Below are 17,878 nucleotides of genomic sequence, written 5' to 3' on the forward strand. Positions count from 1 at the left end.
AATGGTAGAGGTGTCATCAGAGTCAATACATTAAATGGTAAATAAAAGAATAAAATGAGAAATAAAATTTATAAACGCACCAAACACAATATGGACTGAACATCTGAACGTAAGTATAAATCCTATCATTAAAATGTATATAAGAAGTATTTTTTCCAGGACTAAGGCTTGAATTCAGTCCCCCTAGGAGGAGGGAATGGCGGGAGATCCTGAGATACTCATTTCTGGACCTAGGAAGAGCCATGGCATGCGAAAGATCTCATCCTTGAATAAGTAGTTCATGCATGATGTGAGTAGGAAAGGATACATAAGACTCATGGGGTATAGATTATTTGTAAAGAAGAGTTGATGAAGCATGACAATAATCATCATATACATGAAATGGATGCATCAGAAAATAGGTACTCACAGATTGGATTCCATCACAGGTCACCAGAATCCTACTCTATACAAATATGTACTTATTTGCATTCTACCTTCAGCTTTTGAATGGATGACTATTGTGCTCCCCACTCTCCCCCCAGGGGGGCTCAAACTCAGGTACTGGGAACGCCTAGCTCTTCGTCGCTCACAGGCTGGTGTGCTCATGTGGACCCATTCACCAATTGTGCCTGGTAGGCCCCGAGTTCAAATCCCAGCCCTGCTAAAAGATTCATCTTGGTGTCAGAAGTCAATTGTTGCATCTATTTTCCTTTCCTGTGCAAGTCTTGGGTCTCAGCTAGGATACAGAATGCATGGTTCACCCTGTGGTCATGGGAATAACTTGTTATCCATGTCAGTCCAGTTATACCTGTCATCATATACGTAAGAAAATACACAATACATCCATCAATAGCATACAAAATATACACAATAAGTACACTCAATGCATGATGCAGTCCGCACACGGATGTGAAAATACACCCCATGTTTCAATGATGCATTGAGGACTATTTTTGCCTCCCTGTGGCTTTAACTCAGTTCCTGGGAAGAGCCCATCTCCTTAGTGGCTCACAGTCTGGTGTGATCATATGGACCGTTTGGGCAGTTGGGCCACCTAGGCCCCGAGTTCGAATCCCAGCACTGGCAAAAATTCACCCTGATGTGAGAAGCCAGTCATTGCACCTGTCTTCCTTTGCTGTGCAAATTCTGGGTCTCAGCCAGGATGACCACACCAAACGCAAGATGCAGCCCACCCATGTTTGGAAATATAGATCCTTTGTTTAATTATGAATTTATGACTATATTGCCCACCCACCAGGGCTCAATCTCGGGTCCCAGGAATGGCCTAGCTCCTTAGAGGCTAACAGGCTGCTGTGCTAAACATGACCCATTCACCAATTGGGCCTGATAGGCCATGAGTTCAAATTCCAGCACTGCCAAAAGATTCATTCTGATGTGAGAAAACCAAGGTTGCATATGTTTTCCTGTTCTGTGAATATCCTGGGTCTCATCGAGGATGGAGAATGTTATATAAGCAAATCTATAGCCATGGGAATAGGTTGTCATCCATGTCAGCACAGTTATATCTGTCACCATATTCAATAAAATGCACAATACATCAATGAATAAGACAGAAAATAAAAAGAATATCTACACTGAATGCAAGATGCATACCACTCCTGTAGGTAAAGAGAGATCCTATGTTTAAAAAAGGTAGGCTTGCGATTTTGTCCAGTGCTGGGGCTTCAAATCAGGCCCTAGACCAGGCCTGAAATTCTAGTCTTCAAGGATGGTGAGCTTCCCCTTCCCCCAAAGTGCAACAGAGATACCCAGACCTGAGTTCAAATCCCAGCACTGACAAAAAATTATTCCTGATGTCAGAGGCCAGTTGTTGCACACCTTTTCCTTTCCTGTGAAAGTCCTGAGTCTTAACCAAGAAGGGGAATTCATAGGCAACCCTATAACCATAGGAACAGGTTGTCATCCATGTCAGCAAAGTTATACCTGTCACCATATTTAGTAAAATACACAATACCTCCATGAAATAGAGACAAAATAAGGAGAAGTTCACTAAACACAAGACGCTGTTGACACATGAATGTCAATATAGATTGTATGTGTAAATTATGAATTTATGACTATAGTGGACCACCTTGGGGATCAATGTCCGATCCTGGGAATGGCCTAGCTCCATAGTTCACAGGTTGGTGTGTTCACCTTGACTTATTGGACAAATGGTCCTACTAGGCCCTGAGTTCAGATACCAGCACTACCAACAAGTGGGTTGTAGAGTAAGAAGCCAAGTGTGAAACTTGTTTTCCTTTTCTCTGAATATCCTGGGTGATCCTGAGAATCCTGGCATGTTGAAGAACATTTGTACAAATCTAGATGTTCTGTGATAGGATGTCATCAATGTAATAAACGGAATGGGTTTCATCATAGTACAATCAATGGTAAATAAATGAATAAAAGAAAAATTTCAAGGAACAACCCCACCAAACATGTATGGACTGAACATCTATAGGTAAGTATAAATCCTATCTTTACAATATATATAGTATGTTTCCAGGGCTGGGGCTTGAATTTAAAACTAGTGAAGAGGCCTGACTTTCTTATCTTCAAGTACAGTGATCTTCCCCTTCATCCACATTGCTCAAGATTTACCCAGATCCTGAGTTCAAATCCAAAGCCTGTAAGAATAAACTGTGTGAATTGCAAGTCAGGGAGCTAAATTTTTTATTTTACTTTTCTCAGTATGGTGCTTGAAGTCAGGTTGTGGCAACTCCGTCTCAGCTTCGATCACCCTCGGCCAGGTGCAGCCACTAGATCTACAGCTGCTTCTGGGATCCTAGACCCCCAGGTCTTTCAGGGAAAGCAATTCACAGAAAAATGTGGCCTTTTTAAGTTTTCTTCCTTTGCATGGAGACCCTCATGGGTCTGAATGACACTTGCAAAGGGTACTTCACCTTGCAATGCTGAAGGCTGGCAGACTAGCTGGGAAGCCATAGGCCCACATGGCAACATAGGCCCTGATTTTGAATCCCCCTCCTAACACCAACCAATGGCAGGAGATACTAAGAAAATGGTTCCCATCCATAGGAAGAACAATGGAATATTATCAATGTCAAGGTTCGATGAGTTGATCAAGAATGATGCTCCTATAAAATTAGACAGCAACATTTCAGGAAGCTAATTGATTTTATTTAATATTTATGAAGCATAAAATGAATATTATTACTTACAGGAACACAATAATTTCAGGACACTGATTGATTTCATTAATAGTATAAGGATGAAAACAATAACACTAATTACATGGACGCATGACTAATATCCAGGAATTGGTAAGAATATAGTCTATAAAACTGCATAATGTATAGACATCTCCGATACTCTGTAAAAACACATATTTTTTAGCATACTTCCATCTGCATGTCAATCTGTTCTTATTTTTTTAACCCCTGGGGCTTGAGCTCAGGTCCTGGCAACAGCCTGTCAGCTCAATTTGCCCCAGGATGGCGTGCTGACACTCAACCATTCATGAATTGGGCCTTGTAGGCTTGTAGGCCATGAGGTCAGATGCCAGCACTCCCCAAAAATGAATTGTGGAGTAAGAACTTGATGGTGACACACGTTTTCCTTTTCTGTGAAAGTCCTGGGTGTCAGGTATGAAGTGGAATACATATGCAGACCTCTATCTTATGTAATCAATGTAATCAATGTTTTATGTGCATAATAGTCAAAATAAATGGTCAATACATGAATAAAACAAAAAATAAAATAACTGCACTGAATGCAATATGGAGTCAACATATGTATATAAATATAAATCATATATGTAAATTGTACATGAATAAGATGTTTTCTAGTGGTGGGGATCTATTTCAGGCCTAAAGAATAGACATGAATTTCTTGACTTCTCAGAGTCCAGTTTCCCCTTCCCACACAGTGCAACAGAGTTAACAAGACCAGTTCCAGTCTCAGTCTTGGCAGAAAAATGGCACCTTTATAGTTTGTAATAGCATAGTAATTCTAAGGTATTTCATTATTCCTCCATTTTATTAATGTGATTGTTTAAATGCCTCATAAAATATTAACTAACATCGATCAGTGTCCTATAACATAATTGTGTATAATTTTATCCTAGAATCATTCAAGAACTGCTCTTTCAATCATGACATTCATCATATTCCATTGGTAATCATATGGACAGGAATATGTTGCTTAGGATCTCCTTCCATTTGGAGGTGGCAGGACGAAGATTCCAACTGTGGGCTACAGCTCCCACCACTTAAACCCGAGGATAGGGAACTCACCAGTCTGTCCAAGAACATCAACAAGACCAATGATTAGGCAGGCACCAGTGGCTCTCAGCAGTCCTCCTTGATACTTACAAGGCTGTGATGGGAGGATCATAGTCGAAGACACCCTAGGCAAGAAGTCCAACTTCAGTGCCAACAAAGCCAGAATCACTGTGGCTCTAGTGTGGAAGGCCAGCCTTGATCAAAAGCAGCTCACAGACTGTGCACATATCCTGAGTACAAGGACTGGGAATGGGAACAAACAGACATACACAACAATCTGTGAAACCATCCAGCTAAATGAGGTCACCCTCTTGTATCCAACTGAATTGGACATTGTTCCCTGAGAAAAGGGCTGGGGGAGCTGCTATTTCTTGACTCTGCCCATGCTGCTTGGATCACAGGATTCTGGCCACACCCCCATTCTTTCATAGTTCTTTCTGACCAATGAGATACAAGAATGGTGGTCACGCCCACATTCCATGCTGCCTGGTAGCACCAGGATTCCTTCTGTTAGTTTACACCACTACCAGCAATTAAGGAAGGTAGAGATGGCTGAGTGGTGAGGAAGAGACTCCAGGCAACTTTGGAATATAGAAGGAAATTGAGATGCCTGCCCTCACCCTGGCTTCTTTCCCTCCTTCCCAAGGTGCGGAATTTCAAACATCAGGCAATGGCACCTTGCCAGGCCGCATAGAGCCCCAACCTGCTCCCTGGCCCAGGTTCTTTGCTCTGAGGCCATGTGTCTGCAATGCCACTGCCATCACTGCTCGCTCGACCTGGAGCATCCTAAAGCAAATTCTCCCAGCAGCACAGGTGAGTGGCTGCCCCCAAACCACCCCTACCCCGGGTCAGACACCCCTCTGAGGGCCCCATGACCCACGACTTGTGTCCTCTCACTGGCTCTGAGGAGCCACCTTTCTGTCTTGGGAATTTCTGAAACAGAGCCTCAATATAAGCTCTTGCTGGGCTATTCGAGGTCTTCCTATCTGTGACAGGTATCCTTCACCAGCCCTGGTCCTCTGGAGTTGGGATGGTAGACATGTAACAACATGTGCAGTCATTAATTTAGAAGGATTATCGCAAACTTTTAGTCCACAGCAGCTGATTCTTTTTCTTCATATTTTTTATAGTGAAAATACTGTACAGAGGGGTTAAAATTACATGGGCAAGATAATGAGTACATATCTTATCAAGCATTGTAGCCTCCTCCTTTTATTCCCCTTCCCATCCCATCCTCTCCCCATCAGCCTACCCGACCCTCCACCTCCCGCTAACAAAGTTGTAAAGTTCATTTTAGACATAGGACTTGTACGTCTCATTGTTGCAATGGGTCCACCTGTAATCCCTATTTAAATGATTTTCTTTCCCTTCCCCTCCATAAATTATAACAACATAAAATATAGTGAAAGCAGGGATTATATCATGGGGGAGGGACATAAAAAGCAACAAAGAATTAAACTTATAAATGTACTAGAAAAAATGGAATGAAAGTAAAATTTTTGAATACATACCTTAGAGTTCATTTCCCTAACACCAACTTATCTGACCTTTTCTGCTTGAGTCAGACATGGCATCTAGCTCTATTCCTTATAAATTTTTCATTTTATTTATATGTCACTTAATATATACATACATGTGTGTGTAATATATATATCAACTGTATCTGTCCAGTTAATTGTATGGTTATGTATGGTTAGGTAATTTCATCATGTCAAGTTCATGGACTTCCATAAACCTTAACATCCCTGCAACACCACTGCACATGCAATCTTAAGTGTTCACCATTGTGAGTTAGACTCGTGTTTTACCAAAGCTTTATATATAGGGTGTCATTTTTTTCATTTAGTCTTCACACAAAATGTGTGTGCTCCTAGAAATGATGGTATTAATAACTACAATAATGTAGTGTAAATCTTTACATTGAACGCATGCTCAGTATGAGTTGTTCTTTTTTTCCTTTTCTTATTTTATCTTTAGTAAGTTGATTTGAGTTTTGATGTTGTGTTTGCCAGACAAGTATTCCACCACTGGAGTCACTCCACCAATCCTTTCTTGTTTAATTTACTTTACTCATAGAGTAGCAATTTTTACACCAAGCCCCAAAATCAGGGATCATGATTACATTCCAATATACCCACCTAGTAGGTTGATATGGCTGATACTTTCCTTCCTAGACTGATTTAGAACTGTGATCCTCTCAAATTCTACCACTTTAGTTAATTGTGTAAGCTCCAGTTCTCCATACTTCTAGAAGATAGGACAGACATAAATGATTACAGGTAATTTGAGCGAATCATTGGCTAATATAGGTGATTTGATATTAAAGTTTAGGGTAAGTTTGAAAGTATAATCACAGTAGTCAGATATTTTGCTAAGTAATTTTGTTTCACATTAATAACACATCTTGACCAGAATTAAGGACTTACTTTTATGTCTGTCAACTTGTATGTCATTTGGTAAAATAAACTTCACGTCTTCCATGTGGGATAAAGAACTTTGAATGGTCTGATGTGCTGGTTCACATCTATAATCATGGTTAGCAATCAGAAATAAATAGATCACAATTTGAACATAGTCTAACCAAAAATTCTAGAAGTCCCAATCACAACAAACTAGTGGATCATGTTGAATCATGCCATTAATCTCAGAACCACAAGAGGCTAAGCCTCTGCCTAGTACTTGTGTCACTTGGGTAACTGGGACACTTGTAGGCAGTAACCTCTACTGATGCAGAAACTGGGCTGAGTTTTAGCAAGATGAGGGAGGAGTCTGCCCCACCTTCCTAGGGTCGACCTCACAGAAGGCAGTGAGCATGCTTGCTTTCCTCCTACAAATGGCTTAAGATGCTATGCTGCTGAGTGTTCATTATTTGATTCCAGTGACCTGTGGTAGAGGTGTAAGGAAACATTAAATAAATTTCACATATGCCAATTAAGCTGCTCTCCCAGCCTGTGAGTTCAACTCAGCAAGTGTTCATTATTTGAGAGTTGAGAATACTGAAGTAGGGAAGAGAGGGAGGGTGAGTGAAAGAGGGGAGAGATAGAGAGAGAGAGCTGGGCACTGGTGGCTCACACCTGTAGTCCTAGCTACTCAGAAGGCTGAGATCTGAGGATTGCGATTCAAAGCCAGCCTGGGCAGGAAAGTCCGTGAAACCCTTATCTCCAATAAACCACGCAAAAACCAGAAGTGGCGCTATGGCTCAAGCAGTAGAGAGCTCACCTTGAGCTCAAGAGCTGAGGGACAGTGCCCAAGCCCACAGTTCAAACCCCATGACCGACCAAAAAAATAAAAGTGAGAGAGGGGAAGGGAGAAAAGAAAGGAAGGAAGGAAGGAAGGAAGGAAGGAAGAAAGAAAGAAAGAAAGAAAGAAAGAAAGAAAGAAAGAAAGAAAGAAAGAAAGAAAGAAAGAAAGAAGAGGAAAGAAGGAAAGATGGAAAGAAGGAAAGAAAGAAAGATGAAAGAAAGAAAGAAAGAAAGAAAGAAAGAAAGAAAGAAAGAAAGAAAGAAAGAAAGAAAGGAAGAAAGAAAGAAAGGAAGAAAGGAAGGAAGGAAGGAAGGAAGGAAGGAAGGAAGGAAGGAAGGAAGGAAGGAAGGAAGAAAGAAAGATAGAAAGAAAGAAAGATAGAAAGAAAGAAAGAAAGAAAGAAAGAAAGAAAGAAAGAAAGAAAGAAAGAAAGAAAGAAAGAAAGAAAGAAAGAAAATGATTGAGAATGAATTGTTTGGAGTCAGGAGTCATATGTCAGAGGTACTACCTGTATTTGGTGTTAGGTCTGCCCCAGGCCATGCAGACCCTATTCAGACACCTTCACACTTCTTGGCTAAGTTTCAACCCTTCATGTGTTGCCTAGTATCTGGCACACCTGGAGTTAGCCACCTCCCCATCCTGTTAAGTCACAACCTTGTCAGCCTCTGGTCACACTTTCCATCTGACCAGAGGTGAGTTCCAGAACTTGAAGTCACATCCAGATCCAGTGTCGCCAGAGTTTCCCTCAAACTGCCACACCTCATCTGGTCCTTTACATAGATACATACTTCTCCCAGGTTGGGTCCCCCATTTTTTTACATGGCTTTCCACCATATATGGCATTGGCAGCAGTTCAGTAAATAAACTACTTTACCTGAATGAATACCGTGTGGTGTTCTCTTCATTGGGTACCGAATGAAACTCACCTAATTAATATACTGTACACATCAGAGTTTCTAGTGATGAATCCATGTTATTTTTGTGACACATGTGAGATAAGTATCTACAAACCATATTTACTAACTCATCATTTAACAGTATAGTTCTGCCTAGAATTTTTAATAGCAGCTTAATTAACCATAAAGTCTATTTTGTATGCTTTGCTTTGCTTTGTTTTGCTTAAATCAATAGAAGAGTTGGTGAGACAATCTGTGTGAAACCTCATGGTCTGTGTTGGAGGGGCAGAATGATGCAGGCTCCGGCCTCAGGATTATCTGAGGACTGTATTTGTGTATGTGGAAAGCTCTTGGCATGCCAAGTTAGAGAGGGAATATGATCTCTCTCCCTATCTCAAAGCTCCTGTCAGATTCCTGGGAGCTGAGGAAGTAGCTCTTCTGCTTACATAAGCATAGAGGAACAGCTAGTCAAGCATTTTCCTGAGTACAGGGAAGTGGTTTGAACTTGCTCTAAAATAGTTTAGATAAAAATATACAAAGACATTGTCTCATAGTTTAAGCAAAATTGTATCTGTTGAAATTCTTTGTGTGAATATTTCCTGACTAAATCTTGGCAAATATAATACTTGCTTGTCTTTAAATACCCACTAGCAATAAAGCACAGCATGCAGTGGCAATTGCTGTTTGCACTCTGTATCCCCTGTATCCTGGTGATTTTGTGACCCTTACCCAGGGACCCCAATGCCTTAGACGTTGCCAACTGGCACCCAAACAGGGACCCTGAAGTGTTGAATTCAGGAAGGTATATACAGGTAAGTACTTTTTTAATTACAGGGTGATGGGACAAGTTAAGTCTACTCCGTACTTACATATGCTAAAACATTTACTTGCTGCTTATGGTATAACTATTTCTACTTTTGACATAGAAATGTGTATTAATGTAGTTAGGGAATGGAATCCTTGGTTCCCCGTTGAAGGGACATTAGATGTTGATAATTGGAAATGAGTAAAATATAATGTAGAAAGAGCTGTTTGAGAAGGGGAAAGGATTCCCGTTAGATTTTGGTCCATTTGGGCTATTTTACATACCCTTTTTAAAGCTTTAAATGAGAAAAGAGGCCACCCCTTCTATTGTAGATTTACAATTGGACTCTGAGGTTAAGGACGTAATAGATAAGGATGCATCACAATTAACAGAAAAAACAAGAAGTAAAGAAGCCTGAAAAAGAACAATCTGAAAGCGTAAATAGAATGTCTGAGCAAATGGAATTGATTTTATCAAGATTACAACATATGGAGTTAGAAATTGGCAGAGTGAAAGAGAATCTGAGAAAGTGAAAGTAAAACAGCCTTCTGCTCCTCTGCTTGCCGAAGCAATTTTTACCGTGTCACTCCCTCACAAAACAGAAGGCTTAGACAGTGAGTTTGATGATGAAATGCATATTTTTTCTTATCCTGTAATTTGATCAGCCCCTATGAATGATTTAGCTCAACCAGTCAAATATGAAGGTGTTGTTGTCAATGATATTGGTAAACTTAAGAAGGCAGTGACGTTGTATGGTCCTCAGTCTCATTATGGTAAAGAATTGTTTAATGGGCTTGCCCGACATTACAATAATTTTGCTCTCGAGGATTGAAAGTTGCTTTGTAGAGCCTAATTAAGGATCCTGAATACCTACAATGGCAAATGTGGTTTACTGAGTTATGTACAGAAAGGACTAGACAAAATGCACAGAGCAATAATCCGCGCCTATAGGTCATAACCTTTCCCATGTTGAGTAGAACAGAAAAATATGCAGTTGCTAATATGCAAGTGAACTCTCCTGAAGAGATCCATGAGTAGTTACGAGACATAGGTATTGAGGCATGGGAGAGGATTCGGCTGGTAGGAGAGCATTATGGCTCCTGGACAAAAGTAATTCAAAAACTTAATAAACCCTATGTTGAATTTTTATCATGATTGAAACTGACCTTGGAACTTACTGTTGTGGGAGAGGCTGCACAGCAACAACTACTGGGCATGTTGGCTTGTGAGAATGTTAATGAGGACTGTAGATGAGCCCTATTGCCTATTAAAGAATCTGGGGATGTAAATACATATTTAAGGGCGTGTAAAGACATTACATCTGAATCCCGGCTTATGCAGTTGTTTGTGCTGAAACTATGCCCACTACCTTGCATGCTTTACAAACCAAACCCGCTAATCTAAAATGTTTTGGATGTGGTCAAATGGGACATATAAAGAAGAATTGTAAAAACGCTACTGATGTTAACAAGAGAGGAAGAGGAATTTGCCCTAAATGTAAAAAAGGAAAGCACTAGGCAAGAGTGTGTAGATCAAAAATAGACAATAAAGGATAACTATAAAAATACTTATCCTATGCAGGGAAACTCTCCGTCAGGCCAGCCCCGGGGCCCAGGATTAATAACAAAGGGTAGCCAACCATTTTTCTTCCTCGTCCATGCCACAGCCCACAGCACCGCAATGGACATGCCTATTCATTCATCTACTGAGAGGCATATTGGTTTAAAACATGCTTGCATGTAAGTAACAATTATGGTCATTCAAAAATGACAGATGTCCCCTCCCCAGACATACTGAAATCATGATTTCTAAGTAAGATAGGATTTTATGGTAGTACAAGTGTTGAGATATATGTATGAGTCTAATGTGTATCTTGCACTGAATTAGTCAAGAAGATATCCAATATCATATGGGATAAAAAATGGTAGTGAAAAGATATTCCCTTGAGAAAGATATAGGAGGCTGCGAGAAGTATGGAGAAATTCATATAATTTTGAACGATTTAAAAATGCAAGCTCAAGTATGTCTCATTAAGTGGAAGGGCAAAAGAAGGGGAAGAGAAGAAAATAACTGAAAGCAGATCATTGTCCCAACTTAGAGTACAATATAACATCCAAGTTAAAGAGACACCAATATAATATGTCCCACTTAATTTAGATACATGCAAAATATTTACTTGGCTTTTTACCACTTTAATGCTCCAAAATATATGAAGACTTCTAAGAAACTTTATGTGATTGTCGTTACATCAACCTGAACAATAATTGTGATGAGTCCTCTTTTTCTCAGTATGCTCTTGGAAAATACTCCCTAAATTAATGATGTTGTGACTGATTAGAGAGTCAGTGTAACGAGTTTGTACTTGTATGATAATCCCAGAATAGTTTAATGCAGTTTTTTTCTCAAGATATCCAAGTATATTCTCTGACGCTATACTTTGAACACACCCTCACACCTGAGCACATTATTTGAAATTGCACATCAGCATTTCCTTGGCACATTCTACTTTGTACCTTTGTCTTTTTGCATGTTCCTTTTGATTTCACAGTTGCTCTATTTCCATTTCTTCTGTGCAAACTGCTAAAAACATTGTTCAAATACCACTTCTTGTTTGCAAACACCCAGTCTATGTATGAAGGTACTTTGTCCATGTTAACCAATAGGGTAGTACTCACTCTCTGAGGAGAAAAGTTCCACAGTATAACTCTATGCCCACATTAGAGGGTGTAGAATTTAAGGCATTTTGAGACAAACAGTGATATCTGAATTGAAAGGCTCCTTAGGGATATTTTCTTGGAGCTCATTAGTTTACCCAGGAGAAATAAAAATATCCACACACTTTGGAGCTAATTAGTAAGTAACTGAATTAACACTAGATCCTAGATGTTGTGTTATTACAAGTCACCATTGTATTATTGTTACATCAGAATCCTTCCCTAAATGCATATGTGTATCAGAAAATAAAAGAAAGGTAGTAAAACAAAATGTCTTATCTTTTTAGGCATTTAGTCGTTGTGGTGAGGGTAATGTCTGAACTCTTCCATTCAATAAAAGCTTGAAGTTTATAAGAGCACTTCCTACATATAAGAATTTGTGGCAGGTTCATTGAGAGGGTTATTTCAGCATGGAGATATCCCTAACAAGAATTATATTTAAATAGAGTATATGACAGTTATGACATATCAATGGCTATTGAGGCATTTTCTATTCTAAAGAAGAATCAATTTGCAGAGTGTTCAGTAACATCAGTAAAACTGAATGTTCAAACTTTACTTGGTGGTATTGTCCTATGTTTATAATGAATAGTCTGAAAAGATAACCAAACATAGCTAACAATATTTCAATAAAATTCCAAACTGATGTAGATACATGGATCACTCATTGGAACTGTAGGGCAAATTAGGCTTGTCTGTGCTATAGTTCAACCATAATCTCCTGGTTAAACAGTCTTCAAAAATATTCACAGAATATATCTAAGTAAAGTTCATGACAGTTACATCTGTATAATACTTCTAAGGTCAGGATAAAAGCATTTGTTCCTAACATTTAAAATCAACAGGATTTGTTGAATTCATGGATCTGGAATTTTATGGCTTCACATTCATATCACAAAATTTCATCAATATGACATACATCTCTACCAGTTCACCAAAACACTGTTCTTATTGAACTTGTCTATCAGGCTAGGAAGTTGGCTCAGTGGTAGAGTACTTCCCTTGCATGCCTAAGGCCCTGGGTTCGATTTCTCAGCACCACATAAGCAAAAAAGAAAAAACCGGTAGTGGCGCTGTGACTCAAGTGTTAGATCACTAGCCTTGAGCTGAAGAGCTGAGGAACAGTGCCCAGGCCCAGAGTTCAGGTCCCATGACCGGACCCCCTGCCCCTAAAAAAAAAAAAAAAACAAAAAAACAAAAAAACTTGTCTATGTCCTTTTAGTTTTCAAATCCAAATAGCATATTTCCTTCAATGTCTCTGTAACAGTTTTGACCTTTTCTTCCTGCAAATTCTTTCCTTTCTTCACTTCTGTAAATCTGTTTTTATTACTTTCTTGTTTCCTTATCTCTTTCTTCCAATCTTGTCCACACTGGTGCTCACAATGCTACACTTATGTCATAACTTTTCTTTTCCTCTTCCTTTTAATAATGTCCCCAATTTTATCATTCTTTTTCATATTCATGGTCATGGATATTTTGATGATATCTAAACAGACCTATCTTTGCATCTGTTTAATATAAACTTTAGAATTATCAGAGATTTTTTCCCCTAAATCCATCATTTTCACCTGTAATCCTTATCGCCAAGAATATCACTAACACATTTGCCTGGTCATAGATGTAGAACCCTTTAGATTTCTTCTTACCCTTCTACTCCACCCATTATATAAGATGAACGATCAAGATTTTCTTAGTTTCTGTTACTAATTTGATTTCTTTCTTTTTTTTTTGGTTGGTCATGGAGCTGGAACTCTGGGCCTGTGTGCTGTCCCTGTGCTCTTCAGCTCAAGGAGATCACTCTACCTCTTGAGCTACAGCATTATTTTCGAGTTTTCTAGTGGTTTTCATTGGAGATCAGAGTCTCATGGACTTTTCTGCCCTGGCGGGCTTTGAACCGTGATCCTCAGATCTCAGCCTCCTGTGTAGATAGGATTACAGACATGAGCCACTGGCGCCCAGCACTAATATGATTTCTATGTACTCCTTTTTATGCCCCTGACACAAGTCTGTTTCATGTACTCATCACTGGTCACCTAGTCTTAAACAGCTATTTACAAAGTATGTTTTTTCCCCATTGTCTTTACATATTGGTCCTCTCCATCAACAAATTACTGCTCCTTGTAAGTATGCAGAGGGAAGAGCTCAGACACAAATTCTAGTATCATTATTTACTCACTAAATTGACTGTTGGCCTTACATTTCTCATCTATAAATGGATGTAATCTACCAGAAATATTGAAGAATACATTTGCTTACTCCTAGAGCAAGAAAAAGGAAAAGTGACGAGTCCTTACATTTTCCACCCTAGTTTACAAATAAGGAAAGAGTCAAATTCAGTTTGTTGGTATAAAGTCACAAATTGTTTCATGCAGAAATAAAAATATATTTTACCTCCTGGCTCTAAGGGCTGTGTCCTTTGAAGGCAACTACAGATATGTAAGTGGTATTATGTAAATTGGGTCATGTGTCTACAGTTGCATTGAAGAACATACTCAACATATCACTGGAAAACATTCGTTATTGAATAGTATCTAGATGAGAATGTTACTTGAACTAATCACACTAGGTTGAAAACTAATCTTAGTCCATCAAAATTTTCTTATTGCTGTATGTGTTGCCAAGTGTTCTTCATAAATTTATACATAGATTTTCTTCAGTGAACTGGAAAGAAACTAAAACTGAATAAGGATTTCTGCCTAATGAGTGAAGCATGCTTGAGGTATGTGTTGTTACCTTCTAAGGATATGTAACTAAGCAACTGGCTATGTGGGTGGTGAAAGGGTTTCTCCTAAGTTCCCAAGGCTAGAAAAAACAAGAACATTTGATAACAAAGCACTCAGATTATTATATTTTATCTATGTGGGATAATAAACATGTGGAAATAAACGATTTTATTTATAAGCAAACAATACCAACAAGAAGAGTGAATAGACATTAGAGACTGCAAAAATCACATATGGATTTACTGTCTCACCTGATTATGTGATTGTATTTCTTGATATTGAAACTCTCCTCTTGTTATTCTTATTGTATGTAATCCAACTCTGTTTATTATTATGTATTCAATGTGGGAAATCTAGCTTCAAAGATGTCTAAAAATTTTTCCTTTTCAATCATAACATTGTCATTATCAGGGTCACTCTGGTCACCATCATCTTCAACAAAATTATTATTAGCATAATAAGTGCTAATTATTGAAAGCCTGGTATGTGTCTATGATTTTGTATTATTTGTATTTTGATTAATAATTTTAATATTACCACTGTGCATGCATTCATGTTAAAATTTTGAATAAATAAAGAAATAAAAAAACTAAGCCATATCAGGTAGCTTGACTATGTGCTTATAACAAATTATTGAACCGATTTTTGAAGTATTGCACATTCCTAACCAGTATGAATTAACTTCCTCTCTCCCTGTCATTACACACAAATATTTAAGGGTTTGAACACAACTTTTTCAAGTAATATACTATAAATATTACTACAAGATCATGTGTATATCTAAAATTACCTTGAAAATAATATATTCTACTTTCTATTGAAATATTAGTCACTTTAATCTAGAAAAATTTTGGAAAAATAGATTATATATCTTTGACATGAAAAGGGTAAAAAATAGTAGCATAAAAGTTTTTGAGGGAGCCTATATATTCAGAAATATGTGTGTGTTTGTGTGTGTGTGTGTGTGTGTGTATGTGTGTGTGTGTATAAATGTTATGTGTGGAAATTTATACATTTTTAGAGGGAATTTGTCATCATACATATGTATATATATATATATATATATATATTTATGTATAGAATTGTGTGCATTAGAGTGAAACAAACATCTTCAAACATAATTAAAATTAAAAAAATCATCAAACCAAGTGCCAGTAACTCACACCTATAATTCTAGCTCCTCTGGCTGCTGAGATCTAGCAGCTGTTTTCACATCTAGCCCCGACAGAAAAGTTCATGTTAGATTCTTGTCTCCAATTAACCACTCAAAAACAGCAATTAGCCCTTTGCTTCAAGTACTACAGTGCTGGCCATGAGCACAAAAAGGCTTAGGGACAATGTCCAGGCCTTACAAACAACAACAACAACAACATGAATCACATTAATTTCACAAAAGTATTTTTAACTGCTGTGAACATTTCTTAGAAACATGAATATATTATCTGACCTTTTCTGCTTGACTCATACATATACTAGATATTGCAAATAAGGGAAACAATGGGACCCATGTTACTTTGGGAGTGGCTTACTTCACTTATTATAATTTTTCTAAGCCTTTCCATTTCCTAATAAATGGGGGAATGTCATTCTTTCTGATGGAGGCTTAGAATTCCATTGTGTATATATACCACATTTTCTTGATCCATTCATCTACTGAGGGGTATCTGGGTTGGTTCCATATCTTAGCTATGGTAAATAATGCTGCAATAAACATAGTTGTGCTGGTAGATTTAGTGTGATGCAAGGAAAATGAACCCTTAGATATGTATTTAAATGTTTTTTTTTCTTTCATGCATTTGTTTCTAACGCATTTATTAGATTATTTCTTTGTTGCTTTATATGTCCCTCCCCCACAGTATAACCCCTGCTTTCACTATATTTGATGTCGGTATAAATTGTGGAGGAGATGGGGAAAAACAAGTCGTTTAAGGATCCAGGTGGCCCCTTGCAACAAAGAGAAGTACAAGTTGTCATATGGAAAACGAACTTTACAATTTTGGTGGGGGGGGAGAATTGAGTGGGGGGGGGTGAGGGAAGGCTAGGAAGGGATGTGAAGGGTAAACAAAGGAGGAAGCTGCAATGTTTGATAAGAAATGTACTCATTATCTTGCCCATGTAATTGTAACCTCTCTGCACAGTATGTTCACAAAAAATAAAAATAAAATAAAAAATTTAAAAAATGAAACATGAATATATGCCCCTGGAAAATGTTAAGTAAAAAGGATAGAATATTTATGTCTATATTAAAGACATGACTATTTAGATTGTTTAAGATATTTAGATAATGATTAGGAATTAAGACTAATGATATGTAGGTAATAATTGGGACTGGTATTTTATTCTGTTTTATGATAGTAATAAAATGACAATTGTAATGATTATATAAAATTACTCTTGATTGGTATTTGAATTATATTAAGGGATAAATATTTTTTGAAGTTTTTTTTTATTGTGAAAATACCGTACCAAGGAGTTGCAATTACAATGGCAAGGTATTGAGTATATTTCTTTTCAAGCATTGTTGCCTCCTCCTTTGTTTCCCCTTCAATCCCTTTCATCTCCCCATACACTGATCCCCACACCCTCCCTCCCCCATTCCCGGGCCAAAGTTGTAAAGTTCGTTTTTTAACATAATAAAAATAACTCAGATTTCACTGTATTTGATGTTAGTATAATTTGTACAGGGGAAGGGAAAAAACTAATCGTTTAAATAGGAATACAGGTGGAACCATTGCAACAATGAAATGTACAAGTCGTTATGCTGAAAAATGAACTTTACAACTTTGGTGGGGGGAGGGGATTAGGTAATGGGGGTAAGGGAAGGGATGGGAAGGGGAAACAAAGGAGGAGGTAACAATGCTTGATAAGAAATGTACTCATTATCTTGTCCATGTAATTGTAAACGATCTGTATGGCATTTTCCAAATAAAAAAATACTTCTCAGTCCCATCTCTCAACATTACAGGACTTAACTTTCCAATTAAGCGACATAGACTGTCTAGTTGGATTAAAAAGCAAAATCCTTCTATCTGCTGCCTTCAGGAGTCACACCTTGCCCATAAAAACAAACATATTTTGAAAGTGAAAGACTGGAACAAAATATACCAAGCAAATGTCCCCCATATACAGGTGGGAGTTGCAATCCTAATATCAGATAAAAAAGGCTTCAAATTAAAATTAGTGAGAAGAGAAAAAGAAGGTCGCTACATATTAATTAAGGGTATGCTCCTTTAGGAGGATATTACAATTCTAAATATCTATTTGCCAAACA

At 38.0% G+C, this 17,878-nt stretch overlaps 1 long non-coding RNA gene across 1 annotated transcript; it reads left to right on the forward strand.

Moving 5' to 3' along the window:
* The first annotated feature begins 4,728 nt into the window (after positions 1 to 4,728).
* Positions 4,729 to 16,547, forward strand: LOC138820311 (uncharacterized). The gene is made up of 3 exons (XR_011369827.1): positions 4,729 to 5,039; positions 14,531 to 14,603; positions 16,464 to 16,547. It is a non-coding gene; the product is annotated as an uncharacterized lncRNA (long non-coding RNA).
* Positions 16,548 to 17,878: the final 1,331 nt, after the last annotated feature.

Source organism: Dipodomys merriami, unplaced genomic scaffold (assembly GCF_024711535.1).
Source record: "Dipodomys merriami isolate MVZ:Mamm:240054 unplaced genomic scaffold, mDipMer1.0.p SCAF_86, whole genome shotgun sequence".
Classification (NCBI taxonomy): domain Eukaryota; kingdom Metazoa; phylum Chordata; class Mammalia; order Rodentia; family Heteromyidae; genus Dipodomys; species Dipodomys merriami.